Source organism: Rhamphochromis longiceps, linkage group LG15, assembly GCF_057381845.1.
Source record: "Rhamphochromis longiceps isolate RC_006_pf linkage group LG15, R_longiceps_female_GT1.1, whole genome shotgun sequence".
NCBI classification, from domain to species: domain Eukaryota; kingdom Metazoa; phylum Chordata; class Actinopteri; order Cichliformes; family Cichlidae; genus Rhamphochromis; species Rhamphochromis longiceps.
This window is the reverse complement of record NC_140571.1, coordinates 41552108-41570184: the sequence shown is the minus strand read 5'-3', so window position 1 is coordinate 41570184 and position 18077 is coordinate 41552108. Positions and strand designations below refer to the sequence as shown.

Sequence of the window (18077 nt, the reverse complement as noted above, 5' to 3'; positions counted from 1 at the left end):
GTTGTCTGCATTAGGCTTTATCTCGGGCAGCGTGCATTTTTTTAGGGATTTTAATGGGCCCACCCGTGTTATGTTTCTTTTCTAGGCTGATGTGAAGATTTCATTAAAAAATGTCTCTCTCTTAATCCTAATATTTATTTCACAACATTGTCTCCTGGCCTACATTCACACACACACACCCCTCGGCAGGTATCAGATTAATTGAAAATGCACAACAAATTATTCTCATTCTGCTTTAAGCCTAGCCAAGTTAAGGATTAATTTATGAAAACATAATGTTGCACACCTCCGCACAAGCAGCACAGTATTAATAGAAGAGGTGAGGGTCAGGAGCACTGAAGTTTGAGCAGTGATATGTGAAATGTGCAAGTGGAAATAGCTCTCCAGCTGGCGTCTCTGTTGTGACATATGGAGAGAGCTTATGAAAATTCTTTTCAGGCATGTGATCCTACCTACAGTTTGATTTGTTTGTTGTGAGCCGTAATTGAAAATATTTGTTTCGCCTTTATCCACGTTAAACTGGTACATGAGCACTAGGGTTTGGAAAAGAAAAAAAAAGAGTCACATCAATTCGCAAACAGCACAGACGGCGCTTCTGTAAACTGCTATCCTGTGAGGTAGCACTTTTCGCCGGGGATAAGAAGAGTAGTCAAAACAAATCACTGTTTACCTTCTCAGGTGTCCGTCCCTGTTCAACAAGCAGCACAACATGAAAGCAGCGCGCTTTTAAAACAGTCTGTTTCCCCAAATTTCTTAATCTGCTGCCTGTAGTGTGCAAATATTAAACTGTGTGGGCGTAGAGCGGCAACTAAGGTTGGTTTCGAAGGTACAAAGTGGTGTTTGAACAATTGTGCTTGTTTGGCTGCTGATGAGAGCGCATTCACTGTACTGCCGTTCAAAAATGGCCTTTGGTTAACAATCCTAACAATCCTGTCGGTTTTAAAGGGTCACAGAATTTAAATGCTATACTCCTGGTACTTTTTTATAGGTCCTATTTTGGAGGACGGACTCCACCCCATCCATTTTCGTGTCAGTCCACAAAGTACAACGTTTCATAGAAAAATCTTTTAGTTGATTGTAACTTTCTGGCAAACCTGCAGACAAAATTGCAGGTAAACATCAGCTATCTGAGTGAAAGTTGGAGGCAAAAACTGAAATCAACAGTGAAGTCCAGGTTTTATTCTTACATATAAGAACACGTGAAAAATATGAGATTTTTTCTGTCAGCGTGATATATTTGGCATCAGTAAATCTCAAACGGAGACAGGATTAGAAGAAAGTGAAAGATCGCACTGACTTTGTGGAGCTGCACCGACACAGCTCTGCTGATCCGTCTGTGCAGGTTAGCATAATAAAGTTACAGCAGGTGGATAGATAGTGCATAGAGCTACAGATTAGATTTAGTGTGTAACCTCCTTCTTGGGCCGGTTGTCGTCACTTTGCTGAAAAACTTTTCTGGTTGAAACTCGGCCTTTCCGATTCTGCTGTCGTCACCTTCCTGTTTGTTGTTACCTGCGTCAACTGTGACCACATCACAGCCCCATAACTGTTCATGCTGGCGCTTGACTCCCTGCAGTCTTCTTCTTAATGATGGATGTTATGTGTGCTGAATCAGTGCTGATGTAAAACAGAAGAAGTTGAAGCGTTTTCTCCAGAAAGTCTCATCTTTTCAAGCCGTTGTAGCAGCTTCCTGTCTATAATCTGGGAATCTTTGAGCTTCACTCATCTATCAATTAAAAGGTGGTAAATCTGACCTACTCGTACACGCGGGTCTCCACACCAGCCACTACAGCTGCGGCGTGTGCCTCAGGTAATTAAAACTAAAGAGTGCACGGCAAGCTAAAACAACATCACAGAGTGGGGCGTGCCACCATTCACAAAGATGACAACAGCAAGCAAAAACAGGTCAATATAATTGGCTGTGCGAATGCAAGCAGAAAAAAACAAGCGCCCTGAAAGTTTGTAGTTCTCCGGGCAGCTCCCTGGTGAGCTGGTACCCTCAGAGTCATGAGAAGTCTTTAGTGCAAATGCACCTTATCTAATTTCTTTTTAATCTCTCATCAAGAAATTGAGCGTCCATAGCCTCACTTATTGTTTGTTAATGAAGATAGGCTTAAACCTTTAATATAAATGCAGAGTTCTATCAGCACTTGTCAACTCCTCAGAGCACCGCAGCGCCTCTGCAGTTATAGCCACTGTGCTATAGCTGAAAGGTCACAGGGGCAAATCCCGCCTCTGCCAATGTGTCCATCAGCAGTCTTGAGTCTTGTTAGCGTTTCCTCAAGTGAAAGCATACACCCCCAGACGCACGCACACACCAACACAAGCACACAGGCGTTCGCTTCCTCTCAGCAAATGATGAATTTACTTCTAGAAATGTGTCTGTTCACTTTAAAGAGATTCCTCAAACTGGCCTTGAATACTGATTTTATAAAGTAGATCACATATCAGTAAGATGGGGCACGAAACACTGTTCTGCATGTCCCTTCCTGTGTAGGTAATAAAAGTGGCCATTGGCATTCAGTTGCCTTTATTAAAGGTTGACGCATCAAACTTTTTCTGAAAAGTACATTTTCTGCAGTTTTTTTTTTTTAGGAAAAGTCATTTTGAAAAGGCACACAGAAGCTTGAAATTGTATTATATCTGTAAGCTCAGTAATACAGAATGATTGTGCTTCTTATGTTGAACTTTTAGGAGCTGGAATTTCAATGAGATCCATGCAGTAAGATGTGTAATGCAAATTTTTAATGGGGGGGTGCAAATGGGCACTGGTATTAGTAAGACTGCTTGGGGTTAGGTACCAGGAGAGAAAAGGTCAACACATCCCTATAAGTTAGGGCTAATTGCTGGTCAAAAGGTTATAATGAAAGCACCTTTGTCTGGAGGTTATAATAAGAAAATCTCATACTTTTTTTACACTAACCTATTGTGTTCACATTGTTGAATTTGCCCCATTGAGCAGCCGTTATAAGCAATTCTAGGATTGACTAGAGTGGAGGGAAGAGAGTGAAGACTGCTTTTATTTGCTGATATTCACATGGACAGAACGCACATAGCGTTGCTTTCCCTGCTCGGGCCACATTTTACAGGTACACCATGTTTCTGAATATGTATGTGATAAACTGTAATCAGCTGCTTGGCAGGCAGTAATGTGAGCTGCACGACCGTCATGTTTTTGTAGGCGTTGGTTTTCCGAAGAACAGTTTGTAATGGGAATCTTACCAGGGGTGTTGTGGGTCATGGCAGCTCCTCACCACTGGCCATATGGCCACAATCAAACCGAAGCTAATGTGCCAGCTGTCAGCTGCATAATAAGTCTTGGAATGGCTAGAATTCCTGATGGATGTGACATAATGGCTAAGATTTGGCAAAAGTTTGACCTACAAATAGCAACTGTTGTTCGCAAATGTAACATGTTGACCATCAAAGTCAGTGATGTCTGAGAACTGCATTTTATTTCACATAAACAATAACGAGGCTGAACAGAAGCTGTTTAGCAGAGAGCCTGCAGCTTCGTTAAACCTGTAGTGTAGGACAAAGACTGGGTAGTGATAGCAGAAAACAAAAATATCTGAACGCTATATGAAGGGATGTGGTCACTGTTTCCTTGATGGATGATGAGCGGACGATATAATCATGTGAAAAAGTGTAAAACATGGAGATCCCTAAATGTACTATCAGCTTTCAGTAAAGCTTGATGGCGTTTTGATTGTGTTATGTATCTAAATCTGTTGAGTCATCAGGCAAATGGACAGACAGCTCTGTGTATCTGAGAGGGAGCTGCAGGCAGGAAGTATGCTGAAATACAGATGACTACCTCCAGCTGATGAATGCCGATAGGCATGTCTTTGACAGGTCGCTAGAGCTTGTTAAAAAATTTGGTTCATTACATTGCCAGCCATTCTGTCCCAAAGCATATGTGTGGTCTTCTGGCATCGCTGCCATTTTACCCCATATTGTACTTCAGTTCATTTTCTTTGTCAAAACTGTGCACTGGGAAACCTTACCTGTCACTGTGTGGTAGTTGTGTACACATGCTTAAGCCCACTCATCGAGAACAGAGGGATTTCTTTACAGATGAGATGCAGCAGAGGAGCCGCTCTGTCATGTTGCAGAGGCTTCTGGGAGCATGCTGTTTTTTTCATCTGCTGAAATGAAAGGGAAGACTTGCTAAGAAAAAAAAACAGACACTTTAATCTGAGCTTTTCAGTCCAAGCATGCAACATTTATTAATACCGCAACACAAATGTTACAGTTGACTTAAAAGGATTTCATGGCGTTGGATTTTTTTGGGGCGTTTTTACTTTGCTTGACGGTGCACCATGGAAGAGTAACATGGAAAATTGGAGCAAGAAGGGATTACTGCATGAAAATATGCAATGGTCTCAACTCATTTCAGGTGCATGGTTGGGTCTTTGAGTAGTTGATCCACCGAGCAATTATGCTTATCTGAAATGAATATCTTTGTCTGCAGTGCAGGGAGTGGCTTTCTTGCATCCGGTCATTTACAGATTTGAAAATGAATATTTGAATATTTCACCAAGCTGTGGGGCAGAAAAGACGAATGCTAAAATACAAGCGAGGAACATTTGCCAAAAGTTGGACATTTTTAAGGGACAGCTTGTGATGGAGATGGAAGTAATGTTCAACGCTTCGCTTCATAAATCCTTAAAATTCACCAGTCCCTTAACAATGATGACTTGGCAAATTGAGAACCCACTGAAAGTTTGTAACTTTGATAAATATGTAAAGCTGTTTTTGGAATTGTTCTACTTTTTTTCTTCTTTTTTAAAAAAACTGAATCTCCATGTGTTTCCTTTTTAGTCGTCTCTCGCTCAGCAGAAACCTTTACATTATTTATGGCAATGAGAAATAACGTCAGTTTTATACGAGCGGATGAAGTCGGAGGTAAAGACGAGAATTTTTTTCCCTCCTTCTCTGGAGTCGCATCCCTCGGGATTTCTCCTTACCCGAACCTACGGCACCAGGAATCTCTAGTTATCGTCACGCTTCTTAATGCATGAATCACATGCTGCTCTATTAGAGGCTAGAGGTGGGATATGACTTTGCTGTCTTCTCTAAGAATCATTTAATCTCAGTGTGACATTTATCCCCCTCAGAGACCTTATGTCACCTCAGCAAATTAGACATTTGCATCTGTGCCCCTCCCACCCCCCATAGCTTTTTTGCAAACGGCGCCCCTGATAGGTGGGTGGAAAAATTGTTCAGAATTGCACTGGCATTACAGCTCAGAGACACACAACGCCGAGGGCACCGTCTCGGCACCACATTTTCTCTTTGTTGTCATTGCACATGGAGTAAGCTCAGTGCGCCAAAACAAAAATAGGAAGATGAGAGGACTGCGGGTCTGTCGGATGCAGAGAAGCATATTCATATTCCACAGAGTGATGCAAAGATTAAACTCAGCTCAACTCCAGATCTACTTTTTTTTTTTTTTTTAAATTGAAATCACAACAACAGTCCTCTGAAGGTGCCAGTGCCCGCTCGCCCTCTCTCTCTCACGTAATCTCAGCCAAAAGCAGTGATCATAAGGCCACAGGGGGTCTGCTAAATTACTAAAGGGTCCCTGTTTTCCTCCAGGTACTTTTGGCACAGGTGCCGAGCAGTTAGACCATTCTTCAAATACTCGACTTAACAAGATTAAACCAAATGGGCTCTGCCTTGTGGCTGTGCACTGATTATTGAGTGAATGCGAAATGCTCTGACCATGAAGTAACTAGTTCATGTGAACCCTGCTGTTCTTCCTCGTCTGCATATTCTCCTCTCTCCATCCCGCTTACACTAACTTAGCAGCAATCCCCCCCCCCGAACAGCATCTGATGCAGGATACTGAAAGATTGGCATCAGGCCCAGCCCGCCCCTTCTGTACATCACATAAGCGGCCTCCTCCTCAGCCGCCATTCTATTCCTCGCTCTCGGTTAATTAAGATTGTAGATGTGATAATGCATTAAATATGCACAGCACCTCTCATCTAAGAATATCTTGTCACAGCGAGGAAGGGGAAAGAAGCATACTTCCTTTCACCATCAGTAGCTGCTCACACAGGCATTGGAAATGCATTTCAAGGTTTCATCACCATGAATTTGTTAAGAGAAATCTTGTTCACATAATGCAGTATGTCTAAAGATATAGGATTTCATGTGGGATTTTACATGTTGCCCTGGCGTGGTGTATTGCTTCGTAGGGGTTAACGTTTTTCAAAAATGTGAGCAGTAATCCTGTATGTGATGAAAATGCTTTGGACATTAATATGGATCAAAGCGGATCCACAGTGAAAAGTCGCCCACGCCCATGGAGTGAGTCAGCCTGGAAAGAGTGTTTCACAGCGAGAAGAGAAATGGAGGGTTAAACCTCCGGTTGCAGCTCCTCTCTTTAATGTCAGCGCAGAAGCAGTGTGTAATTACATGGCATAAAAAGACCAAGCAAATCGCAGTTTATTCGTAATGTGCTATGATTCTGTCAGTCTCATTAATTGTTGGGTGCTTTTAAAAAAAAGATTTCATTTTCTCGTGACCTGAGCCCGAAAATACAGTCCTGTCAAGCATCGCTAAAGCACCTCTGTGACAAAATCCACACAGCGAATGCCTTTGCGTTGCCATTTCTCCTTCACTGACTGTCACAAACTCCACTTGAGTATTAGTGACATCGATGTTATAAAATTTACACGTAATTGCAACCTAGCTCTGCTTTGCTCTTGATTCAATTTCAAACAGATTGCTCCCACTGCACATATTGGTTAAACAATTTTCCTTTTAAACTCGATGTCAAGTAGCTTAAAAAGTTTAAAGTTAACTTCTGCATATTTCAGTGAAACTGAAACACGGCGGGACATTTTGTCAACAGTCGATGCAGCTTACCTGAAGATTAAACTGAATGCTGCTATTAGATTAGACATTTACTCTAATAGTCTACAAGCGTTACAAGGAATGAACAATCAGAGGAGTAATTTTCCTGTATAAGCAGTCATTTCAGCCGATAAGGACAGAAATGCGGCTTTTTTATTTTTAAATGAGTAATAAACATGATCTTTATCTCTGTGTGCGTTGGACTCAACCTGCAACTCAACTGATTGAACTTTGACGACTGCGCTCTGTGACACGCCTTCGCACGAAGGCCTACTGTCGCCTACTGTACAGCTGCGCTAAGCTCAAGCACACGATGAAGGAAAACATTCTGTGATTATCGGAGTTCTGTGAACTGGTTTACGTGCATATAGAGGGACTTCCAGTCTTTGCGTAAGTCATTGCTTTCAACAGCTGCGGGGACCTCGGGAGGAAAGCAGTGTTGTGGGAACGACACACTCTTCACTACTAAGGTATAACAATGTATATAAAGCAATGTGGAGACCAATGCCGAGCATTTTATAGCTGTAGTGTGTTACACTTGATGTTTTTAGTTACATTAACCAAAGTTACATTTTAGCTGAGCTAGAATTACTGTTACAACTAGAAATTTTATTAAGATAAAATTTGATTTTAATTAAAAAAAGATGAATTACACTGAGATTATTGACTTATCTAGTTTTATCTAGTTTTAGATGAAAGACTTGTTGCATGATGATTGCTATCAAAGTGGAAAACAGACACTTTGACAACATTACTGCAATAGCTTCTAATGCCTGTGAAAAGATGTTCTATGAACAGGGAATAGTGAATCAGCATCAGCTGGAATAACTGAGTATCAAGGCCTCAGTGGAATAATAATGCACTGAAACAATGTGGCTGCCATTTATATTGCAGGGGAAAGTGTGGAGAGAATATGAGTGCGTCTAAAGGAACAGATTTGCCATTATGGCCCCTGACATTTAGTTAGCCACCAATCATTGCACGTTTGTGTGTGTGTGTGTGTGTCTCTGTGTGGGTGTCTGTGTTTGTGAATTTTTATCTAAGCTCTTGTAAATTTCTCTCATCGTGCATGCAGCAATATATATTTGTACAACTGCATGCACATGTGCGCGTGTGTGCAGTTGGTTGAGCATCTGCGTGAGCCTAAAGTGAATCCTCATTATGAAAATGGCTGATATTAGGCATTGTTAATTAAAATGAGTGAGGTTAAAGGTCAGCCGCTCAGCTCTCACGTCTGTCTTCTCTAGAGAATAGAGAATAGAGGCAGCTTGAGTGGAGAAAACTTTCATTTGGAGCCTTGAACGGTATTCACAGGTAAAAGAGCTTAACATGAAATTTACCTCCACGTTGTCACTTTTTACGTCTGTAAATTCCTCAAAATTACATTCCACGTGATCTATTATGTAAAAATGTAATTGCCTTGTGCATGCTGGTTTTATTTTATTAACAATAAAATATGGAGTGATGTTTATTTTTATACTTTTTGTACTTTGAAATGTATGCGCTGTATAGCTTTATTCTCCAGATTATAGTAATGGGTTTGTTTCCACCGAAAACCACAGAATGTAGAGTTACTCCCCGTGAATTTTCTTGGATGGTGTCCCACTTCAATTATCCTCTGGTTTTTTTCATGTGTTCTCTGCATGCCTGTACTCGTGGATAACATTAGATTAATGGGCAGGAAAAATAAATCTCTGCTGTCACTCATTGTTGCCGATAGCCATAAATATTCAATAAATTACCTCGAGTCGTGAAAGTGCACAGACACTCCAGCTTAGATAACACCTTTAATGCCGGGAAGGCCAAAATTGTTTTAAAAAGAGTCGAGCATGTGAGAAAACATTACACGAGTCAACATGCATAAGATGTATAATTTAATTAAAATATAATAGAAATAAACTTGAAAAGTGATTTAATGAATCATGGGTAGCTGTAGCTGCTTAAATCAAAGCTTTATTTACTTCAGGTAAAGCGGGAACTTGGCCTTTATTTGAACCAAGACCTAATTAGGCTTTAATTCCAGTTTCCTCTCTTTTAACTGTTAATTGTGTCTTATTCAAGTAAAAAGCCTCGCTGTTAACTCTCAGTGCCTTTTTTCTTTAATTAGCCTTTTCTTAAACTTCATGTCTGGCTGTTGTCATGGTGAGTTCGACATGTTTTACATTGTCACAGCATTTGTGCTGGAACAATATAGGCATACCACGCTAGAAGAATTAGCAGACTGAATTCCCCATTATGTTTCCACATCGTCATCTCGTTTGATGCGGGTGATGTTGTTCATCTTGTCTCATTAGGTGCAATAAAATCATGATTTAAGACTTCTGAGAACCTTTGAGTTTGTTGAGTTGTCAAAATTAGTCACTTGTTGTTGTCGTCTCGTGCTGTTTTTCTTTTTCTTTTTTTAATTTTGTCTGTGACACATTCTTATTCCCGCTTACACACCTCAGATTAGTCTGGTTGTTTTTTTCAGTGCAGGAAGGAGGGATTAATGATCAAATAAAAAGCAGTTAGATGTAGGAAAAAGGTCTTGTATGAATGTGAGAATGAGACATGTAGAGTAATCCATTTACTGTTGTGATGTCCTAAATAATTAAACTTGACCCCACCTGCAAGTAGTTCGTATTAAGTGCTGATCAGTGTTTACTCTGTCAGTAGTTTAGAAAACAGACAAACCAAATAACGATAAATCAGGGACACATTTTACTGCTGTGACCAACTGTGGTGATGACGGGGAGGCACGGCGAGATGACAATCGACACAGTAGAACCAGTAACTGCAGAGCAGAAACAGAGATACCTGCAGGAAGTCGAGCAGGGAGTTGAGCAGTCGAGTCCTGGTCCTGCTCGACTAAAACACGATCAGGGAAACAAAGAGTAATCAATAAAACTTACCAGAAACGATTTTAACGTGGCTCCAACTATGACTTTTGTTGGTTTTTTCTACCTGACTGATCTTCGGTAGAACAGAGGGATTTTGACTGTTTTTCTTTTGGTTTGTTTAAAAGTCATACGTAGTCGTATATAAACCCTGATTGCTTTTCAAATGAAAATGTCTATTTCATTTTCATGAGCATACATTACCCAGTCCTTGCCCAGTTTTTCCTGCCACATGCCGTCTGATTTGAACTTTTGAATTGTGAACATGCGTGCTACTCTGGCATCGTTCTCCCCCTAAGCCTGACTGACTGTTCACACAGTCAGTCAGGCTTAGACGTGTCAGCCCATGGCTTTTGTGGTGTTAAACATTTGGTTCTCAGAGGTGTAAATCACAACAGAAATAAGAATTCTCTCACTTGTGTGTGGATACAAGCGTGCTTGTCCTCTAGGCTGTGTTTATCATACAGCATAACCTTCATCAATGGTGGGATGGCTGTGAAACTGATTTGCTGGGGGGGAAACACTGGCAGACATCTCAGAGATATACTGGCCCTAATTGGGCAGATAAATATCACAGGCTGCGCTCTCTGGCCTTACAGCACTGTTGCATACATCACCCTGAATGTAAACTGACCACCAGCAGTGGGGTGCCGCCCGCCTGTCTCGTCCGCGAGATTTATCTTCTGCCCAAAGTGCAATTAAAGAGCAGGGAGAGATTTCCTCTTTGTTGGCTTCCTTGACTACTAGCTGTCGTAGAAGTCTGGTCACAGAGACCCTCCGTCTTTGTTAGATTCAACGAGCCCTCCAACTAAGCGACTGCATCAGACCTTTTTTTCCTTACCGTCTCAAAGAATCACATTTTTGACATGCAGGATTGTTCCACTTTTAGGTCAAAAGTGGTTTAGGTCAAAATCCACTCAAGGATAAGACTGTTTTAGAAAGTCTATGCACACATTTTAGACAGATGGACAGATAGACAGACAGATAGATAGAAAATTCCTCAGCAGCTCACATAAACACATATACAGAACAAATTTGCTACACCAATGTACAGAAAAAAATAGAAACAGATGTTAAAAGAGCTGTGTATTGTAATGTAGCCTCCTCACTACCATACAATAAATAGCCGTGGACTTTTGGTAGTTTATCAACAAAATAAATGTGTGTGAATGACTGGATGTGTAAAGCGCTTTGGGGTCCTTAGGGACTAGTAAAGCGCTATATAAATACAGGCCATTTACCATTTAAATATTAAACTTAAAATAATCTTTAGATGATAAAAATAATCATCAGTTCACTACTGTAGTGCAATGAAAATCTACGCACTAGATTTATACATGCTTGAATTACAGTAGCTATGTACTAGTAGTCTAACCATGACATTCAACCTACATGTTCTGGATACTGCAGCATTCATCTGTAGTGACCTGACACATGATGTATTATCATAGACACAAAAACAGGCAAATCAGAGGTGGGATGCTTATTTAAAATGATCAGAGTCCTGGTGTTCTGTATTAACATCTTTATCTTTCGAGACTAACAGCGTAAACAAATAGCAGGAACTGACATCTGTATTCGGCAAAGTAGCTGATAGTTTTTAATAATGAGCAACTTATTGAATATTCATGACTTTGGCCTTTCCAAAGCTCTCACTGGACAGGAATTGCCCTGTATTACCTACGTGTTTTTTAATCCAAATCTCCCTTTACCAACCCATGGGGACGACTGTGAAGAAAAGCAGTTGATACAGGAGCACCATCAGAATGAATGGAGCACACACAGATAATACACGTGCTGTATGCAGACACTTTCAGTGTTTGTGGTTGTGCACAGATGTGCATACTACATAGATGCACCCCCCCACACACACACAAACTCTGAGTGTAATCACTAATCCTCTTATGCACTTGAACCTTGAATTGTTTTGGCAGCCGATGCTATTTATCACGGACTTATATGACTCACCAATGAGAGGAATAAATCATGACTGAGGGAGACAGAAGGAGAGGAAGTGAGTTTGACAAACAATCCACGAGTGCGTTTCGACGCGATTCCAACTTTCCCGGACAGTTCGTCGCACTTCATGAAAATGTAGATTTCTTTTGCTCCACATGGCCCAGTCACAGGGATACGTAGCAATATTTCACAGTAATTGCACTACAAATGGACAAACAAAGGCAGGGCAGTGCGCATTGCTTTGATGGTTAAGGGTCTTCCAGAAGCCCAGTGGAGATTATGTTAATGTGCTCAAAGACGCTCATCAGAACTCTCAAGGGCACTCTGACAAGTATGATGAAAAGCACAGAAAGGCATCTTAAATTTAGATTCACTGAGAAACTGGGTAGTTGAAAAACAGCATCTCTAAAATCGCACACACAAGACAGTGTTCGGTATCAGCGATCATTTTATGTATCTACTCCCTGAGATGTACGCGCTATAGACGAAAACTACAGCTGCTTGGCGCTATTTCAACAGGGTTGGTATTTTGCATCTTAAAGCTACAGTGTGTACAATCTCACCACTAGATGTCAGTATATTGCAGATTGCAGTCAACTGAATTCCGTTTTCTTCACAACCCTAGCTACGGTGGACGTTGTAGGACAAGCAGTTCTGGCCACCATTCATCTTTAGTGAGTTTAAACTATCAGTCAGCATTTTATCTCACCTGGCGCCCATGTGTTCACTATAGAGGAGGCCGTGAAAGTTTGTAAAAGGAGTCTTGATACGAGTCAGCAAAGCTCACTTCTGTCTGATGACAGAGAAACGGAGGTGAGCCGATGTTTTTACCCCCGTTAGCCGACATTAGGACCTGCTGTTCTTGCAATGTCATTCTGTCATTTTTGCAATGTGAAATTTAATAAAACTGTTTTTCAAAAGCAATTAGGACACATTAGGACTTTCAGGACACTCAGCCTAACGTTAGCTGGCATAATGTTAGTTTATAACCAGCTGTTGTTGTTTTTTTAGCTAGCTCGCTGTCAGCTGCACTGGGACAGGAGGGTCTCACGTCTGATCTGCTGACAGTAACTAAGTGTAACAATGTCAGGAACAAATAAGCATGTTTATGAATGTTTTTGTGTGTTAGAGCCCTGAATTCAGTTCAGGTGATAAGGCTTGAGGTGAGGAGGAAGCGGATGAGGTGGAAAAGAGGAAGGAGGAGTAGAAAGTCATAATGAGCTAGATGATTAAACGTTAAATGGTCATATACAACTGAAAGAGCTGTTTGTGATCTGTAAGTAACTCACTTGGCCTATATGTTTGTAGCCTGTCTCTAGCCAGATACATACAAGGCGATTGTGAAGAATGGCCATCTCTGACACTGTACTCAAGGTGGTGGCTTCTTGTGAATGAAGTTTATGGGAATGCATCAATTTAATAGAAAACGTAATTACACAATCACTTTTATGAGTACAGCATTTTTGTTTTCTATTAAATAACTACTTTTAACTAATAATCCACATTTTTTTTCCTAAATAATGAAACACAAAGACCTACTGATGAGCAACAGGCCAATAAAGAGCAGATCCAAACACCCACTGAGCTCAGCTCTTTTGTTATGACTGTGTGTGTGTGCTAGCTGCAAACTGCTTTCTCCCCATTAATCAAGACCCAGGCTCTAAAGGTTGAACTTTGACCTTTAGGATCAGTGACAGATGGAGGCCAAGATTGTGTCCCATCACATTATTAGTTCATACACACAAGCTAAGAGCTGAGATGCACCCATAGCAGTGGTCATTTAATCCCTGGCTCACATTTTGCAGCCTGAAAGCTGCATGCCCTCTCACAGTCTCTCTGTTTATTTGTGACAGTAAACTATTTAAGGGGCCTGTGAGTAGCCACACCAATCAGAGACACTTTGCTGCCATGCAGCTAATTGAAAAACCAGCAATCATCCTTGAGATTTAAGTGTCCCACACGTAGAGGAATTTTGTTTATAAGCAAGATGCTGTGGCTTTAAAGACGCTGATTAGCATGAATAAATTAGATAGCTTATCTTTGAATTACATGGCCAGTGCAGCTCTCCCATTGAAGATTAATTGCCTCTCACAAGGTATTTCGAAAAGTTCATTTTCATCAATTGATTTCCCTTAATTCACGAAATCCCCAGAAGTGCATGAAATTGGTAACAAGCTCTCCATAATCACGCTTTGTGCATCGTTAACCTCACTGGCAATTACTCATCATATGTATTGGTTGTGACATTTGCGGAAGCATGTTATTTTTGCACCATTAGGTCATGACAGGATTATTATCATAAAGTTATGGTTAATTACAAGTTGAATAGAAACGGTGTCTATAGTTTCCTCACATTGCTGCACAGGGCAAAGCGTGTTCTCAGCATGTTTGATTTTACTTTCACAATTCTTTTTGTCTTTTATCGCCTTGATCATCTCACCAGCTCCCAAATTAATGACTCGTGTGTTATTAGAATAAATACACACAGTTTGCATGAAATACTGATAAAGTCTCAACTTCAACCTCCTGATAACAGAAGTCGTTCTGTCTAATAACACACCTTCGACGTGGTGAAAATTGTTTCGCTCTATGACTCCGGCGACGTCCATACATTGCAAGTGCATTTTGGAGGCTTGAGGTAGAATTGTCCAATGTTTGTCCGATTCTTTCTTTTTCTCCAAGGCTATCATCGCCTCACCAGTGTGTTATTGTTACCACGGTATTGGGGTCATTTCTGTTTCAGTCACACACGAATGATGCCTCGAAGCGAAAAAGTGGGCCACTGACATAAACTGAGAGGAAAAAAATAATAACTTCAGGCTTGCAACTAAAGTAATTGGCATAGATTTCACTGTGAGAATGTATGCCAGGTGCATTAACAGTGATCCAGTTATGTGTAGGTGCTTACTGAGAGTCAGCAACAAAACACAACCAGGTCACATCGACGGGAAAGACACTATCTGCTGCAGATGTAGTAGAGAGTGCACCTATGTTACAAAATACTCGACTTGTGTTTGTTTCACACATGCCAGCTTCTATCTGTATAGTGTCGCTACTGACATACAGTAAGTCATCATACTGTACCGCCATTATACACTGTCACCAGGCCCTCAAGCGAATTCGTGCAGTACATTAATCGGGTAAATCACTGGATTCATCATACTTAATGATACCATTATGGAATAATGTTCATCATCTAATGTGCACTTGCCAGGAATCTATTTGTGTCTTCAGCTATTTGCTGTGTGCTGCAGCTCCTAACGTCCTAATCCTTTATTAACCTGCCCAACATCGTAGCCACGAGGAGATCTTAGAATATGAAGAGATGCCAAAAACAGACAAGCAATAAGGGATGATGAGGTTTTATGTCTTGGTACTGCCATTCCACCAGTTAGTCCACCTCCTCAATTGCTGCTGGGCTCAAATAAATGGAAAGAAAAAGAAAACATCTCTTTTTCGGGACGTTTTTATTGCTTTTTATTATTGCCGTATGGCTGAGCGTGTGTTTTTGCTTTATTTTTTTCTGTTGAAAATTTTTGAGATTGATATGTTTAATAACACTATGGGAGTTCAGCAGTTGATGTTGAAGCTAAAACTAAAGCTACTTTCAAAGTTTATAGGATTGGAGTCACGTATGGTATAACATTTGTTTAAAAGCACACAGTGCAAGCCTGTGGCACACACAAAGGTACAAACACACTAAAAAAGAATGGCATTAAACTGTCATTATCTGAGGAATCCATTGAAAACAGACTGAGGCAGGTTTTTGTGTCGTTGTTGTAATTCAAGTGGTCTGCATTTTCACTTGGCTGTTTTTACAGACTTTATAAAATCCATCTACCCCATTGCATCATGGGGTAGATGGGACAAGGGTGTCTGGTCCTGTGAGGGATGTGCAAAACACAGGGAACTGTTTCAAGTTCACAGGGAACTATTTGATTACCTTTGACCCCAAACTGCTCAAGTTCTTGCAGACTTCTGACATGCTAGCTTTGAGGGCTGTCGTTTATGCCTGACCTTGTGTTCATGTATTATTTGACGACTTTTTTTAACAGCAGTAGTTGTCTTTGACTCTACATATTTGTCCTGCGTATCTAATCTTGCTGAGTCGGACACATTTTATTGTACGGCTCGTAGTTATAGTCCTGTATTAAACTTAATGACGACTTCTCGATATTCGATAATCATTGCTAGTTCTTGTTGGCTGATCTGCAAGTGCATTCCCTTCAGATGAGATGCTGCTGCATTTCATTAGCCAGAGTGTCCGTGTAGGTTCTCGGGCTTTCGTGTCATGGTAGTCTGAAGAGCTTGAGTTGAAAGCAACTGGACTTCTTTTTTAGGTTCTTGAAGACATTTCAACTCTCATCTGAGAGGCTTCTCCAGCATTGAAGGCTAACTGAACACTGGCCAGACTCTTTAAAAAAAGAAATAGCAGCAGTAGAGTAAGTGAAGAGCCTCCAACACTGCCACTGCTGAAAAACACAAATCCAGTAGAATAAATAAATAAAAAACATCCCATACATACATTTATTTAATAATCTACAAGAGACAGTGCCTCTATCGACCAGCACTGTGCATGACCTTCTTCACAGTTAAATTTCATGTTAAAGTAGTGCTGAAAAGTAGTACAGCTTCTTGTGCAGAATAGATTTAGACAATTCATAGGTTTGGTTATATGGTCTTATGGTGAGGACCCATTCAGACTGTTCATACTTAATTTGGGGACATAAAATTAAAAATCTTTTCCAAACTATGTGTGACAGCAAAACTTAAAAAAGAAAAGGGACCCAGATGACCCATTTCCCGTGCTGCCCTTTCAATCTGAGAAGTCCTCATTCACCTGCCAGCTGAAGAACCAATGACAGACGTGTAGGAAAACAATTCATCACAGCTGAGTAGAGCATCCCCATTGGCACTGAAGCTTGCACCAACCCTTTAGATGGTGGAAAGCCTTATTTAATGATGAAAAATCCTGCAGTAAAATGTGTTTATTCCTGCACTGGCACTCACTGTAGTTGTCACACTTGGCCTCAGCCAAGGCAGACTTAGGTAATATTTAGCTTCATAAAAAGCTGGATTATACAACAAACTCCTGGGCTGCCTCGCTGGCAGACGACTCTGGTCGAGCCTATTGATCAAGCTTGCGTTGCAAATATGTCGGTCGGTATATGCTGCTGCTCATTAGGCTGAAGGAACGTAGAACAGAGAAGGGAGACTGTCAAGAGGACAACTTTACTTTGAAATTATACCATTTTCCTTTCTTTATGCATACTGCACCTTCAGTATCTATCAACTCTGATTTATTAGGCATGCTTTTTAAGATTTGTGTATAATACATTAAAAATCACCTAATTGATTCTGAGGGCCTTTAACTGATGATGTTACACATGAGGCACAACAAACATGATAGGTTGTGTGGTCGAGCCTTTTCCTTACACTAAAGTTATTTTTTCTTCTCTCAAAAGCAGTAAAGAAAAATGTCATATCAAATAGTGACATGTTTCTCTTTCTGTTTGGATGAACTTTCCCCGAAGTTAAGTGCTACAAATTATCTGTGAATGCTTTATGACACTGCAAATGGAGGTAATCCCTTTGCGTAATATAATCTGTCACTGTTTATGTTTAGTCTCCGTGTCTGACACCTAATTAACAGAGTGGAAGGTTGTTTTTTTTTTGCTGCATGCTTTGGGGAAATGTAATTGAAAACCTTTAGGAATAGCTGTCACATTATAGAGGTGTATATTACATCCAAGAAACTTCAGTATACTTTTATGGGGTTTATGTTTCATTATTAAGTTTGGGGAAATTTGGGAGCAGGTAATTTTAGAGTTTTAAAAGCATATTTTAAGATTTCCCTGTCATTGTATCAAGTAAATCTTCCCCTAATTCACTTCAAAATTTCTTCAGGCCAATGATTAAAAAAAGGTGTCCTCCAATGAAAGAGCCTCTCTGTTTCAGTAAGATTATTGCATTGCGTTGTCTTGAGCAGTCACAACATCTTCATCTGTTTCAACACTGGCAGTGGAAAATAAAGGATGGCACTCTTTTCCTTCTTGCCTGTCCTTCCCTCTCTTTCTCACAGCTTCCTGTGACTCATCACCCGTGCTGCCGTCCATTACAGCTAGTGGCCAGGGTTCCCCTCTGTGCTCTAATTGGAAAGCTTGATGGCAGTAGGTTTAGCCAGTAATTGGGTCCTGCAATTTAGTAGCAGAAGTCATCGTGGAAAGGCCTGTCAGAATTCATGGAAGAGCCCAGTAGCGTGCACCCCCCATGTTATAATAGTGCAGCTGTAAGCATTTCCGTAATTCAAGGTGGCGTCATTACGGTTTTATTTATTCACCTGAGGCATCTGCTAGGAGGGAGATGATGCCACCC

The 18077-nt window shown here is 40.7% G+C and overlaps 1 protein-coding gene across 2 annotated transcripts in view; it reads left to right on the top strand.

Annotated features, from left to right (window-relative positions):
• Positions 1-18077, top strand: part of negr1 (neuronal growth regulator 1) — a 182639-nt gene that overhangs the window by 62980 nt on the left and 101582 nt on the right. The window lies entirely within an intron of this gene.